The sequence below is a fragment of the Trachemys scripta genome, chromosome 4 (genome assembly GCF_013100865.1).
Source record: "Trachemys scripta elegans isolate TJP31775 chromosome 4, CAS_Tse_1.0, whole genome shotgun sequence".
Classification (NCBI taxonomy): domain Eukaryota; kingdom Metazoa; phylum Chordata; order Testudines; family Emydidae; genus Trachemys; species Trachemys scripta.
In genome coordinates this window covers 142131327-142146425 of record NC_048301.1, presented here as the reverse complement: position 1 = coordinate 142146425, position 15099 = coordinate 142131327, and positions in this window count along the sequence as shown.

Here is a 15099-nt window from a genome sequence, read left to right as displayed (position 1 = left end):
GAGTGTCTCTTTAATTCCTTGGTAGTAGCAGGGATGGTCGTAACCAGTTCCTGTAGTTCCGGGGCTCAAGGCAGGTCCCTGTGGGAAGGGCTGGTTAGAGCCAGCTCCTGTCCTGTGATCATCTCCTTGGGGGAGGGGGATGTTCCACCTTGTAACAAGGAGGCCTTCCCAGCGGCTGATTGCCAGGAAGTTGCAGGTCAGCAGGGGACAGGTCCCACCCTGGGTCGGCACAGAGACATGTATCCCAGAGATAGAAGTTGGGATCCTGACGACTGCTGCGGTGGGACTGGACCCCAAGGGCTCTGTAGCTGAAAACAAGCCCAACCTGAGTGAAAGGGGGGGATTTTGCTGGCCAGTGAAGGGTCTGTCATAGCTGGACCAGGGTCACCATCCCTTTTTGGGGGACACAGGAGTGTTGGCCTCAGAGGGGAGCCCAGAGAGGGAAGTCCAAATGGAAGGTGAGGGGGGACAGGAGGGTCTGCCCACCTTTTGTAGGAAGGCTTTCCCCGGGAGGAGGAAATGCCAGACCCTTCACCTGTGGGTCAGGTTTTAAGGGAAGACTGGGGATCAGATCTCCTGGAGGGATGAGTCCACCCAGCTGATCTTTTGGGAACAGAGAATGGGGTGACCGAGGGGATCTTACCAATCCAAAGCACCCCACTGAAAGATGTTGCTCCTTCTACCCTTGTAAGAGATAAAACTGTCTCTTCAAGGCTGGCAGATGTGGTCCAACAGAAGGAGATTCCAGAGGGAGGGGCCGAGGGCAGGCATGGTTGCAGTGCACCTGTTCCTTGCCAGGACCCCAAACACATACCTGAATGAAGAGCGCTCTCCAAAGAGGCAGGAGAATCGGTGTCTAAGCACCCACCAGGGTACACAAAAGGATTGGGAAATGCAGTGGACACTGGGTAAGCCAGGCTGTATGAACAAAGTCTGTCCATCATAAACTGGCTGTTAATCTTGTGTCTTCTGCTACTTCATCTAGTGGTCAAGACAAAGACGATAATGCTAATAACAAACGCTCTGAAGATGGGTGACATACCTGACTTGTGGAAAAAACTTTTGTCCATGCTAGGGGTGGTAACAAGACAGTACCAGAAACCTAATGACAAGTTTCAGAGTAACAGCCGTGTTAGTCTGTATCCGCAAAAAGAAGAACAGGAGTACTTGTGGCACCTTAGAGACTAACAAATTTATTAGAGCATTAGCTTTCGTGGACTACAGCCCACTTCTTCGGATGCATATAGAATGGAACATATAATGAGGAGATATATATACACACATACAGAGAGCATAAACAGGTGGGAGTTGTCTTACCAACTCTGAGAGGCCAATTAATTAAGAGAAAAAAAAAAAACTTTTGAAGTGATAATCAAGCTAGCCGAGTACAGACAGTTTGATAATAGGTGTGAGAGTACTTACAAGGGGAGATAGAGTCAACGTTTGTAATGGCTCAGCCATTCCCAGTCCTTATTCAAACCGGAGTTGATTGTGTCTAGTTTGCATATCAATTCTAGCTCTGCAGTCTCTCTTTGGAGTCTGTTTTGACACAATCAACTCCGGTTTGAATAAGGACTGGGAATGGCTGAGCCATTACAAACGTTGACTCTATCTCCCCTTGTAAGTACTCTCACACCTATTATCAAACTGTCTGTACTCGGCTAGCTTGATTATCACTTCAAAAGTTTTTTTTTTTTTTCTCTTAATTAATTGGCCTCTCAGAGTTGGTAAGACAACTCCCACCTGTTTATGCTCTCTGTATGTGTGTATATATATCTCCTCATTATATGTTCCATTCTATATGCATCCGAAGAAGTGGGCTGTAGTCCACGAAAGCTTATGCTCTAATAAATTTGTTAGTCTCTAAGGTGCCACAAGTACTCCTGTTCTACTTTTTACCAGAAACCTAGTGCTTCTCAGCTAATACCTGTAAACAGGCTTAGAGCTTGGCACAGCAGCAAAAGCATAACAGGCCTACGCTGCTGTGTGCAAGGGGAAACTGAGGCACGCCGCCTCATGGCATTGGTGGCTAAATGCCAAGACACCTCCACTTTAACAGGTATCGCTATCTGCATTCTGTTAACAATACTGCACCCCAACATGTTTTCAAGCACCCAGGGATAGAAACCCAGAACTTTGCTAGAACACCTATGAATGACGTCATAGGGTTTAAAAATACTGGAAGGGGGTGTGACGAGAGACAAACAGCGATTTTACATGTACTGCCTCCGCCATGGACAATGTCCAAGACTCTGGCAGTAAGTCCAGGAGGAGGGTGTGATGTTGCACTCCATATGTGTATGGAAATAGGCTAATGAGTGTGAATATAATGTAACTGGAATATGCTTTATGCAAAAGGTCTCTTGTAAGGTATCCTTACAAAGCTTGTAATCTACTGAGTGTGATCATCCGATTTGTTTGCATGTATTATTTATATGTCTGAAGTTAGGAGAATAAGATATAAACTTGTATTACTGAAGTAAACATGTTAAGTGGAAGCCATTGAGGGTGCTTCAGGATCAGTCACCTGTAAATGGTCTGTTTACTTGCAAACCTTCCTGGGTACGTGCAGACCAGCCCTGGAAGAATGGAGGCTGGGGTCTCACAGGACATGTGACCATGTCACATGAGACTGGAATCCATCTTAACCTGGAGCTTTTCCATTTAGAAGGAGGGGTGGGGACTCAGAGAGAGACAAAGGATTCCCGCCTTGTGCCAAAGATATAGAAGGGGGTGGCACAGAACAAAGGGGCTGCCAGTCATGAGAAATCCCCGAGTTACCACCTGAGCTGGAACTAACAAGGACTGTACCAGGGGAAAGGATTGGGCCCAGACTAGGAAGAAGTCTAGTCTGTGAAAGAAGCTTATTGGAACATCTCTAAGGTGAGATATTACTTGTAACAGTTTCTTAACGTATTAGGCTTAGACTTGCGTGTTTTGTTTTATTTTGCTTGGTAACTTACTTTGTTCTGTCTGTTATTACTTGGAACCACTTAAATCCTACTTTTTATACTTAATAAAATCACTTTTGTTAATTAATGAACCCAGAGTAAGTGATTAATACCTGGGGGAGCAAACAGCTGTGCATCTCTCTCTATCGGTGTTATAGAGGGTGGACAAATTACGAGTTTACCCTGTATAAATGTTATACAGAGTAAAACAGATTTGAGGTTTGGATCCCATTGGGAGCTGGGTGTCTGGGTGCTGGAGACAGGAGTACTTGCTGAGCTATTTTCAGTTTAGTCTGCAGCTTTGGGGGCATGGACCAGACCTGGGTCTGTGTTGCAGCAGGCTGGTGTGTCTGGCTCAACAAGACAGGGTTCTGGAGTCCCAAGTTGGCAGGGAAAATGGGCTCAGACGTAGTCTCAGCACATCAGGTGACAGTCCCAAGGGGGTCTCTGTGACCGAACCTGTCACACCATCTAAAAAAATATATATATTAGAATTGGAAAAGGCACAGGGAAGGGCAACAAATGTAATTAGGGGAGTGGAACAGCTTCCTTATGAGGGGAGATTAAAAAGACTGGGACTGTTTAGCATGGAAAAGAGACGACTAAAGGGGGATATGACAGAGGTCTATAAAATCATGACTGGTGTGGAGAAAGTGAATAAGGAAGTGTTAGATACCCCATTTCATAACGCAAGAACCAGGGGTCGTCCAATTAAATTAATAGACAGCAGGTTTAAAACAAACCAAAGGACGTATTTCTTCACACAAAGCACACTCAACCTGTGGAACTCATTGCCAGGGGATGTTGTGCAGGCCAAAAGTATAATTGGGTTCAGAAAAGAATTAGATAAGTTCAAAGAGGATAGGTACATCAATGGCTATTAACCAAGATGGGCAGGGACACAATCCCATGCTCTGGGTGTCCCTAACCCTCCAACTGCCAGAAGATGGGATAACGGGATGGATCACTTGATAATAGGCCTGTTCTGTTTATTCCTTCTGAAGCATCTGGAACCAGCCACTGTCAGAAGACAGGATACTGGGCTAGATGGACTCTTGATCTCACCCACTGTGACCATTCCTATGACACAAATTTGTGAAACTATTCCGGGTCATCAAATCTGCATTTTCAGTAGAAAAAAGTTTCTGCCAAATGTTTTCATATCTTGTTAGTATGTGTGTTCTTGGCATGTTAGGGCAAAGGCTGAGCCGTGGGGGTGGTGTGTACATTCGTTTTGTGTTACATGTTTTTTTAAACGGTTTAAAGTTGTATTACTTTAACCCTTCCCTTCCTGGTTTTTCAGCCGTTTAAATTCACTCACCCTCTGGAAGGCTCCCAGGCACCCCCAGACAACTTGAATTTGGCATTAACGAAATTTGGGAGCTTTTGATTTCCTTGGGTTTTTTTAAATATAATTTTCAGCATCCCCACCTGTCAGAGCCCAGCTCTTTCCCCCGCCCCTCCACTGCCCCTGCCCCTGCCCCTTTACAAGGATTATCCTGGCACTAGAAGACCATATCTGTATGTCACTCTGCCCACTGCCTCTCCTGTCTGTCCATCCATCCATCCACACAGCCTGGCCCTCCCTCCCCAGTCCTCCTCCCCATACCAAGGCAGGCATCCCTATGGGAATCTGCAATGAAGTCAGTGGGGCCAGACATTGGGGGGTGGGATTTGGAGGCGGGAACAGAGGATGGTCCCCCACTATCCCCCACTGCTCAGCCTGACCCTCCCCTTTCCACCCCACTCTCCAATGCAATTCTCCAATTCCCCCCCTACCCCCACCCCTTGCTGCTCCGCCCTCTCATAGCTCCCCCTGGTGTCATTCCCATGCGCTCCCTTGTGACCATGTGCCATGCTGTGTTCATTTCCCAACCAATTCATTCACCAAGGCTCTTAGAAAGGAAGTGCTTGGGGGCGGCGAGGGGGGGGGTTGGAGGGACACACTGTTCTGTGTCTGTACAGCGCCCAGCACACTGGGTTCCGGAGCGAGAAGTGGTTGCTACCTTAGTACACCTAATAACTAACATGCAGTTCCTAGCACCGTGGGGTCCTGGTCCGGGACTGGGGCTCCTACTGTAATACATCTAATAAATAATGTACAGCACCTAGCGCTATGGGAGTTGGGCACCTTTGGGGACTGGAAATGAGATGTAGCAAACAGCCCCACCCCCTTCTGCGTGTCTGCTTTGTGAACAGAAAAGGGGGACAATTGTACTGCCCCCCCCAAATGTCTGTAACTGAGAGAGTCCCCAGAAAATGGGAGGCCCCAAATTCCTCTGGATGGGCTTGAACTTACAGCACATGGGTTGAGGCATTTGTAGCTGAAATCTAAGGCCCACACCCTGTCTCTGGAGCCACCCACTGCCTGTGGTGACTGGTGGCCTTGGTGCACATGCTCATGTTGGTCAGTCCCTTCGGGGCATCACCATGGGCAGGTGCCAGTCCTGAGAGCCAACATTTCTGGTCCCAAAGGGGCCCCACCCGCCCCCAGAGAAATCTCAGCACCGGAGATCAGTTGGGGGAAGGGCCCAGCTTCGAGCCTGAAGGTGCTTAAAAGAAACTGTTGGACGAATGAAGGCAATTTGGTAACACACTAGGGGTTTTTTGAGGGGGGAGGCTGTATCTCGGGAACCTCTAGGTGAAATAACGTCAAGGTTGGACCAGTAAAGCTACCCAGCACCACCACTGGGTAGAGCAAATTTCAAGACAATCAGAGTGAGAATGTGGCTTTTGGAGCACTTTGACTAGTCCACCGCTAAACCGTGGGGTCACTCCGGCTTTACACCATGATCACTGAGATCAGAATCCGGCCCTCACTCCACTAGCGTCAGAGGGATCGCTCCGGTTTCCACCGGAGTAAAATCTGCAGAGACATTTTTAGTGCCATTAACTCTGCACCTTTGATTCCTCCCCAGCTGGTTCCGGTGTGTCAGTTTTACTCAGAGGTGCCAGACAAAACAAGCACGTTCAGCCATGAGCTCAGACACGTAGGATCTACTCAACCCCCTTGTGTAACACCGGTGACTTCAGTCCCCTTACGGCAGGAGCAGGGCCGGCTCCAGGCACCAGCGCAGCAAGCCGGTGCCTGGGGCGGCCAGCGGAAAGGGGCGGCACGTCCGGCTCTTCGGCGGCAATTCGGCGGCGGGTCCCTCGGTCCCTCTCGGAGGAAAGGACCTGCCGCCGAATTGCCGATCGCGGCAAAAACGCTGGAGCCGGCCCTGGCCAGGAGATGAGCTGGCCCACAACCCGCTGGGAGCCGGCTCACCACTCCTGTACCAAGCCCTCGGTAACAGCAAAGGCAGGCGTGGAAGTGGCTAGCGGCGTATTTCCTCTGAGCTCATGCCTGGCTGTAATCTCCTGGGGTAGCCCCATGAGAGGATCCTTCACTGGGATCCCCAGGCAGTAATCAGTCTTCAACAATTTCTTCAAAAGGGACCGGGAAATTGGGTCCCAAAGGCCAGGAACATAAGGCCTTGATGTCACAATTGAGATTGCCCACTCCCCCCGTCGTGTTGGACATTGCACCGACCTCCCCCCCCCGGGTCGAGATAGGGCTCCCCGTTGTGCCAGGCATTACACAGACCCGGGGTGGGTCTGGTCCCCCAATTGTGGTGGGCACTGCCCAGACCCGCACTGATATCAGGTCCCCATTGACTTCTTTCCCCAACTCCCGGAGGGGAGTGGGGGCTAGTGGTTAGCCAGGACTCCTGAGTTCCATCCCCTGTTGTGACCTCCGGCAAATCAATAACTCCTTTTCCTTCCTGCTAATGAGCTCGTTCTACCTCCCCCGGGGTGGTGTGAGGCTAAAGTCGTTAACCTCTGTGCAGTGTTGGGAGCCAGTAGGTGGGCAGTGGCTGTAATTAGCACACATTATCCACCATCCCTCTGCAGGGTCAGGAGAGGAGGCTGTGCATTACTGGGCGAGGCAAGGGCGTGCCACAGGGAAAGATGTTTATCAGCTTGTTTTGCTCTGTGAAGCACTCACCATGGATCTGTCACGCTGGAAGGTGCCAGCCGCTCGGTCCCTCATCCAAAGACAAACGCAGACCTGCTTGAAGCCGAAGGCTACACCAAGCACCCATGGAAGGAGAAATCAACCCCGCTTACAGAGTCGCAGGGCTAGAAGGGACCTCAGCGGATCTAGTCCACCAGCCCCTTGAGGTGAGGCAGGACCAAGTAATCCCAGACCATCCCCGACAGGGGTTTGTCCCACCTGTGCTTAAAACCCTCCAATGACGGAGATTCCCCAACTTCCCTTGGAAGCTTGGTCCAGTGACGGACTACCCATAGGGTACATCCAGACTACCCGCCGTATCGGCGGGTAGCGATCGATTTATCAGGGATCGATATATCGCGTCTCGTTAAGACGCGATATATCGATCCCCGAACGCGCTCCCCGTCAACTCCGGAACTCCACCGGAGCGAGCGGCGGTAGCGGAGTCGACGGGGGAGCCGCGACCGTCGATCCCGCGCCGTGAGGACGGGAGATAAATTGGAATAAGATATGTCGACTTCAGCTACGGTATTCCCGTAGCTGAAGTTGCGTATCTTAGTTCGATCCCCGCCCAGTGTAGACCAGGCCATAGATTTCCCCCCCTAATCTCTAATCTAAATCTTCCTTTCTACAAACTAAGTGGATTCCTTCTTGTGCCACCCTCAATGGACGTGGAGAACAATTGATCCCCATCCTCTTTCTAAAAGCCCTGAACATCTCCCATGACTGCTATCAGTTTCCTCCTCAGCCTTCTCCGCTCTAGACTAAATGCGCCCATTCTCTCAATCTCTCCTCATAGTGTGTTTCACAACTCCGGCTTGACAGAGCCCGGAGTCAGATGACCAAGAGACAGATCCACTGCTACAGCTGGCAGGAGAGTTGACCTTGTCTCACATCTGCTTCCTGGAAGTCTTTCTGGGCTTAAATAAGGGGCCTGGACCAATCAGAGGCCACGAGGGAAGCTGTCAGTCTGGCCTGGAGGTGGAACTTCCTGTGGTATTTATCTCCACAAGGTTTATTAGGTGCTAATGCACACAGACTTTTTACAGCTGATGCGTAGTGATGTGGTGGTGGCATTGGCTAGACCCTACCTTGTAGGCCCAGGTTCAAGGCCTGTCCCTTCAGTGTTTTCTAAACCTTTTCTTATTTTTGTAGCTCTCTTCCGGACTCTCTCCAATTGGGCCACATCTCTCCTAAAGTTCGGCGCCCAGACTTGGACGCAATTCTCCAGCTGAGGCCTCCTCAGCGAAACAGTCACCTCCCGTGTCTTACAGACAACGCTGTCGTTAGCACACCAGTGATGCTGAGAGAGCTCCCAGCGCGATGCTCCCAGAGCATGAATTCGATCTAGCTGGCTCCCTGCAAATGCAATTAGTAACAGGGAGTCATCGCTGAGCAGGGGTGTGCTGGATGGCCACCACCACGGATTGGACTGGGGATCTCCAGGACTAAGAGCGTGCGCTGCCACAACTTGAGTGACGGGGTCAAGGCTCCGTAGCTAGGTGCTTTAACAACGCATGTCCTCTGCGGGCTGGAGACAGGATGGGGACCTATAACGCACACGTCCTGGGGGGATGTAGCTGTGTTTACAGGGTGGGGCGTCCCGCAAGGATCAGTTCTCCTGTGTTTTTCTCAGTGATCTGGAAGGAGATGTAGAGCCATCACTGATTATGTTTGCAGATGACACAAAAATCAGGCAGAGTGGGGAATAATGAAGAGGACAGGTCACTGGCTCGGAGCGAGCCGGATTGCTCGGTAAGCGGGGTGCAAACAAACAACATGCCTTTAAATATGGCTAAAAATGTCCATCTAGGAATGAAGCATGCAGGCCACACTTACAGGATGGGGCGGCTCTCTCCTGGGAACCGGTGACTTTGGAAAAGATTTGGGGGGCGTGGTGGATAATCAGCTGAACCTGAGCGCCCAGTGAGACGCTATGGCCAAAAGAGCTAATGCAATCCTGGGATGCATCAACAGGGGAATCTCAAATAGGGGTAGAGCGATTATTTGACCTCTGTATTCACGACTGTATTCGCAACCGCGGCTGGAATGTTGTGTCCAGTTCTGGTGCCCAAAATTCAAGAAGGACGTGGATCAATTGGAGAAGGTCAGAGAAGAGACACGAGAATGATTAAATGATTGGAAACCTGCCTTATAGTGAGGTCTGACTTCAATGGAACAATGGCCAACTGACCAGCCGGGGACCCGATCCCATTGACCCCAATGAAGCTACGGACGATCGACACCAGCTGGGGATCTGACCCCATTGACTCTACTTGAGCACAGCTTCTCATGGTGTCTCTGGGAGCAGAGGGCTAGTTTCCCCTAGCACAATGGGGGCAATACGTTCTGACTTGACAAGAGGCTCCAAGTGAGGTGGGCACACAAAGTTCAGGCCTGGCCAGGGCCTGAACCTCATCTAGCTCTGCCTCCCGGTTCCTCAGTTACACTTGCTTGCAATGGGTTTGTTCAAGGTTTCTGTCGGTGTGAGCTGCTGGTGTTTCTAATTTAGTGCAAATGAAACTAAAGCTACAGTCAACTTGTGGAACTCCTTGCCTGAGGAGGTTGTGAAGGCTAGGACTATAACAGCGTTTAAAAGAGAACTGGATAAATTCATGGTGGTTAAGTCCATTAATGGCTATTAGCCAGGACGGGTAAGGAATGGTGTCCCTAGCCTCTGTTTGTCAGAGGGTGGTGATGGACAGCAGGAGAGAGATCACTTGATCATTACCTGTTAGGTTCACTCCCTCTGGGGCACCTGGCTTTGGCCACTGTCGATAGACAGGATACTGGGCTAGATGGACCTTTGGTCTGACCCAGTACGGCCTTTCTTATGTTCTTATGCTATCATGCAAGTAGGTGCATGCAATGAAATGTAACGTTCATTTACAATTAGGCTTTGGAGTGGGTCTGAGGCCTAGTATTCATCTTGAGTCCTAGTAGTAGTAGCAGCATGAGTAAGTAACCTTGAGTCAGAAGATTTAGCTACAGATATATTGTGATAGACTATTAGCTTTATTCAGTCCGACCTTCTTAACCCCACTTTATAGAGACCCAGCTCTCTGCACAAATGCTTACCACAGTAGTTGGGACCCCTCAAAATAGATAACAGGAATGGCCAATGGGGCAGGAGACCAACACTTAATCAACTACGCTCTTGGAAATAGGTGGGTGGAAGGAACAAGTGGATAAAAAGGGAATCAAACCCGACCTTCAGTGGGACCTTGGGATGGCAAGGCAAGTGGCAGCAGCCTTAATGTTTGTCTTGCCTTCAGGGGAATTGGTAGATCTGCACGGATCTGGGAGGGGGATTCTCTTGGGTTTTTTTGTTCTCCGATGTAGCTTATGTTGACCGTGGTACTAATAAAACTCAAAAAGAATGAGGAGTACTTGTGGCACCTTAGAGACTACAAATACTAACAAATGCCACAAGGACTTGTTCTTTTTGCTGATACAGACTTAAGAAAGGATAAGAGGGAAGGTGCTTTCATGGACTGGTAACTGGTTAAAAGATAGGAAACAAAGGGTAGGTATTAATGGCCAGTTCAGAATGGAGAGAGGTAAATAGTGGTGTCCCCCAGGGGCCTGTACTGGGCCCAGTCCTATTCAACATATTCATAAATGATCTGGAAAAAGGGGTAAACAGTGAGTGGCAAAGTTTCCAGACGATACAAAACAATTCAAGATAGTTAAACCCAGAGCTGATTGCAAAGAGCTGCAAAGGGATCGCACAACACTGGGTGACTGGGCAACAAAATGACAGATGAAATTCAATGTTGATAAATGCAAAGTAAAGCACATTGGAAAACATCATCCCAACTATACATATAAATTAGCTGTGACCACTCAAGACAGAGATCTTGGAGTCACTGTGGATAGTTCTCTGAAAACATCCACTCAATGTGCAGCGGCAGTCAAAAAAGCCAACAGCATGTTAGGAATCATTAAGAAAGGGATCGATAATAAGACAGAAAATATCATATATAAATCCATGGTATGCCCACTTCTTGAATACTGTGTGCAGATGTGGTCGCCCCATCTCAAAAAAGATATATTAGAATTGGAAAAGGTACAGAGAAGGGCAACAAATTGATTAGGGTCTGGAACGGCTGCCATATGAGGAGAGATTAATAAAACTGGGATTTTTCAGCTTGGAAAAGTGACGACTAAGGGGGGATAGGATAGAGGACTATAAAATCATGACTGGTGGGGAGAAAGTAAATAAGGAAGTGTTGTTTATTACTTCTCATAACACAAGAGCTAGGGGTCACCTGATGAAAGTAACAGGCAGCAGGTTTAAAACAAACAAAAGGAAATAGTTCTTCACACAACACGCAGTCAACCTGTGGAGCTCTTTGCCAGAGGATGGTGTGAAGGCCAAGACTATATTAGGGTTCAAAAAAGAACTAGATACGTTCATGGAGGATAGGTCCATTAATGGCTATGAGCCAGGATCATGTCCCTATCTTCTGTTTGCTAGAAGCTGGGAATGTGCGACAGGGGATGGATCACTTGATGATTACCTGTCCTGTTCACTCCCTCTGGGGCACCTGGCATTGGCCACTGTCAGAAGACAGGATACTGGGCTAGATGGACCTTTGGTCTGAACCAGTATGGCCATTCTTATATTCTTATTTGGCTGGAAGGACCATGTCTCCTGGGGCCCTGGCTGGAAGGACCATCTCCTGGACCTGTGATGAGCTGTGCAAACCCCACACTGGGAACACAGGGTTAAGGAGCAGCTCTGTGCATTCACATGTGATAAGACAGCTTGATTTTCTGCTTGGCAGAGCTTGATCGATGGCACACCCAGCACCTGGTCGACTGATACGCCTACTCCGGGAGGAGATACCAGTAAAACATAATACAGCCCACCTCCAGTCTGACTGGTGTCTCTGGCCCAAGATGCCTAGAGCGATGAGTATTAAGGGAGGGAACAGCTGGCCAGGAAATTGTTCTTGGCTCTGTAATAGGAGTGGGTGGACAGCGAAACCTAGAAATGTTGCAGGAAAATAAGGAACAATGGGGAGCGTGGGCAGATCACTCTTTGCCATGTGTAGCCCGCCTGGGATAATCGTGTTGGGCAGAAGCATTGTGTGCTCAAGTCTTGGCATGATTGGCAAAGGAGGTATTATAGCTATTTGAAAGAGGGGGAAACTGAGGCAGGGGAGAGCCTTCATAGATCTGGGAATGCCAGTCAATAGTCCCAGCTCCAACCCACTTCTCTCCCAAAGGTGGGGATAGAACCCAAGAGTCCTGGCTCCCAGCCCCCCCTGCTCTAACCCATTAGACCCCACTCCCCTTCCAGAGCTGGGGAGAGAACCCAGGAGTCCTGGCCCGCCCTGCTCTAACCCACTCCACTCGCAGAGCTGGTGATAGAACTCTCTAAGGTGCCACAAGTACTCCTGTTCTTTTTACAAATCCATAGGAGGCCCTTTCTCTCAAAATTTTATTTTATTTTATTTTATTTAAAAACATTTAAAATGGTCTAAAAGTAAACAAAAACATTTTGATTTTGTTGAAACAAACTGTTTGATTTAACTTGAAACAATTCCCTCTCCTCCCTGATTTGTTGAAAGTTTCAAAAAAATTCATTTTTGGTGCCACCTTAAACTTTCCCTCCCCCCGGGTTTTTTGGAATCACCAGCTAGCCAAAAAAATCCATCGTGTCTCATAACGTTCAATTATATTGAACTGTTGGGAAATATGAAGGTGATAAAAGGAGATTGTTTCCCAGTCATTGTGTGATTAGTCAGTGGGATTCCCTGCCGCTGGGAGTTGCTGAGAATAAGAAACAAGCAAGAGATCTTGGAGTCACCGTGGAGAGTTCTCTGAAAACTTCAGCTCTGTGTGAAGCAGTGGTGAAAAGGTGAACAGAATGTTAGGAGCGATTAGGAAAGGGAGGGACAACACGACAGAAAATATCATAATGCCACTATCTAAAGCCATGGTGTGCCCACACCTTGAATATTGGGTCCAGTTCTGATTGCCTCATCTCAAAGAGAATATAGTGGAAGTGGAGAAGGTTCAGAGAAGGGCAACAAAGATGTTCAAAAGTATGGAACGACTTCCATACCAGGGGAGACTAAAACGATTAGGGCTGTTCGGCTTAGAAAACAGATGACCAAGAGGAGATGTGACTGAGGGCTATAAAATCATGACTGGGGTGGAGAAAGTGAATAGGGAAGTGTTATTTACCCCTTCACATAACACAAGAACCAGGGGCCACCTAATGAAATTAATAGGCAGCAGGATTAATACCAAAAAAAAAAAAAATGGAAGTTGTGACATTACATTTCATAATGTTTTATGGAAATATGCTTAAGAGTGTAAATATGATGTAACTGGAATATGCTTTATTCAAAAGGTCACTTGTAAGGTAGCGTTCAAAGCTTATAATCTACTGAGTGTGTTCATCTATTTGTATAAATGTATCATTCTTGTATCTGAAACTAGGAATGAGGTCCTATTGTCATTATGCAAAGTGTGGACCATTAATGGTGGTTTGGAATCTTGATGGCTCCCATCAACTAGGACAATTGGTTGTAAATGGTCTGTTTACTTGCAAACCTTCCTGGGTGCGTGCAGACCAGTCCTGGAAGAATGGAAGCTGGGGTCTTACAGTGACATGTGATCATGTCACCTGAACTGGACTTTTCCATTTAGAAGGAGGAGTGTGGACCCAGAAAGACAAAAGATTCCTGCTTTGTGCCAAAGATATAAAAGGGGTTGGAACAGAAAAAAGGGGTCGCAGTCATGAGAACACCCCTGCTTTCCACCTAAGATGTCTGCTGGGACTAAGAAGGACTGTATCAGGGGAAAGGATTGGGCCCAGAGTAGGAAGGAGTCTAGTCTGTGAAAGAAGCTTATTGGAACATCTCTGAGGGTGAGATATTACCTGTAACAGTTTCTTAATGTATTAGGCTTAGACTTGCATGTTTTTACTTTATTTTGCTTGGTGACTTACTTGGTTCTATGTGTTATTACTTGAAACCTCTTAAATCCTGCTTTTTATACTTTATAAAATCACTTTTGTTTATTAATGAACCCAGAGTAAGTGATTAAGACCTGGGGGAGCAAATTAATATCTCCCTATCAGTGTTATAGAGGGCGGATAATTTATGAGTTTACCCTGTATAAGCTTTATATAAAGTAAAACAGATTTATTTGGGGTTTAGATCCCATTGGGAACTGGGTGTCTGGGTGCTGGAGATAGGTGACCTGCTGAGCAATTTTTGTTAAAGACTGCAGCTTTGGGGACGTGGACCAGACCTGGGTCTGCGTTGCAGCAGGCAGGGGTGTCTGGCTCAACAAGGCAGGGTTCTGGAGTCCCAAGCTGGCAGGGAAAATTAGCATGTCAGGTGACAGTCCCAACCAGTCACAGAAGTATTTCTTCACACATGGCTAGGGCCCTACCAAATTCACAGTCCATTTTGGTCAATTTCACGGTCATAGGATTAAAAAAATCGTAAATTTTATGATTTCAGCTATTTAAATCTGAAATTTCACGGTGGTGTAATTGTAGGGGTCCTGAACCAAAAAGGAGTGTGTGTGGGGGGGTCACAAGGTTATTGTAGGGGAGGGTTGCAATACTGCTCTCCTTACTTCTGCCCTCAGAGCTGGGCATCTGGAGAGCGGCGGCTCTGACCCGGATCCCAGCTCTAAAGGCAGAGCTGTAACCAGCAGAAGTGCAGGAGTAAGGATGGCATGGTATTGCCACCCTTACTTCTGCTCTAGATGGACCATGGTCCAGCAGCTCTTAGGCTTACCAAAGGGACTGGTCATTTCTATTGAGACCAAGAAAGTCTAGAGTGATGAGAACTGGTGAGACAATTTGGGAAGGGATATTGAAACACCTGTTTCAGGGCTATTGTCCGCCTAGAGATGGTCATTTTGAGAGGGCAGATTCTTCCACATCTGTTTATTGAGAAGGTCTCTACTTTCCTCTAGAGGAACAGCTGGATCTGAAACATCTCGTACTGGCCACTGCTGGAGATTGACTGAGATGGCCCATGGTCTGACCCAACCTCTCCTATGCTTCTAAAATATCCGCACGGTCCTTTGGGAAAGGCCCAAGTCATTTCTGCAAGACAGCGTCCCTTGGGGGTGATATCAGCGTGTGTGGAAGACCTACCTACAGTAGAGCTGGTC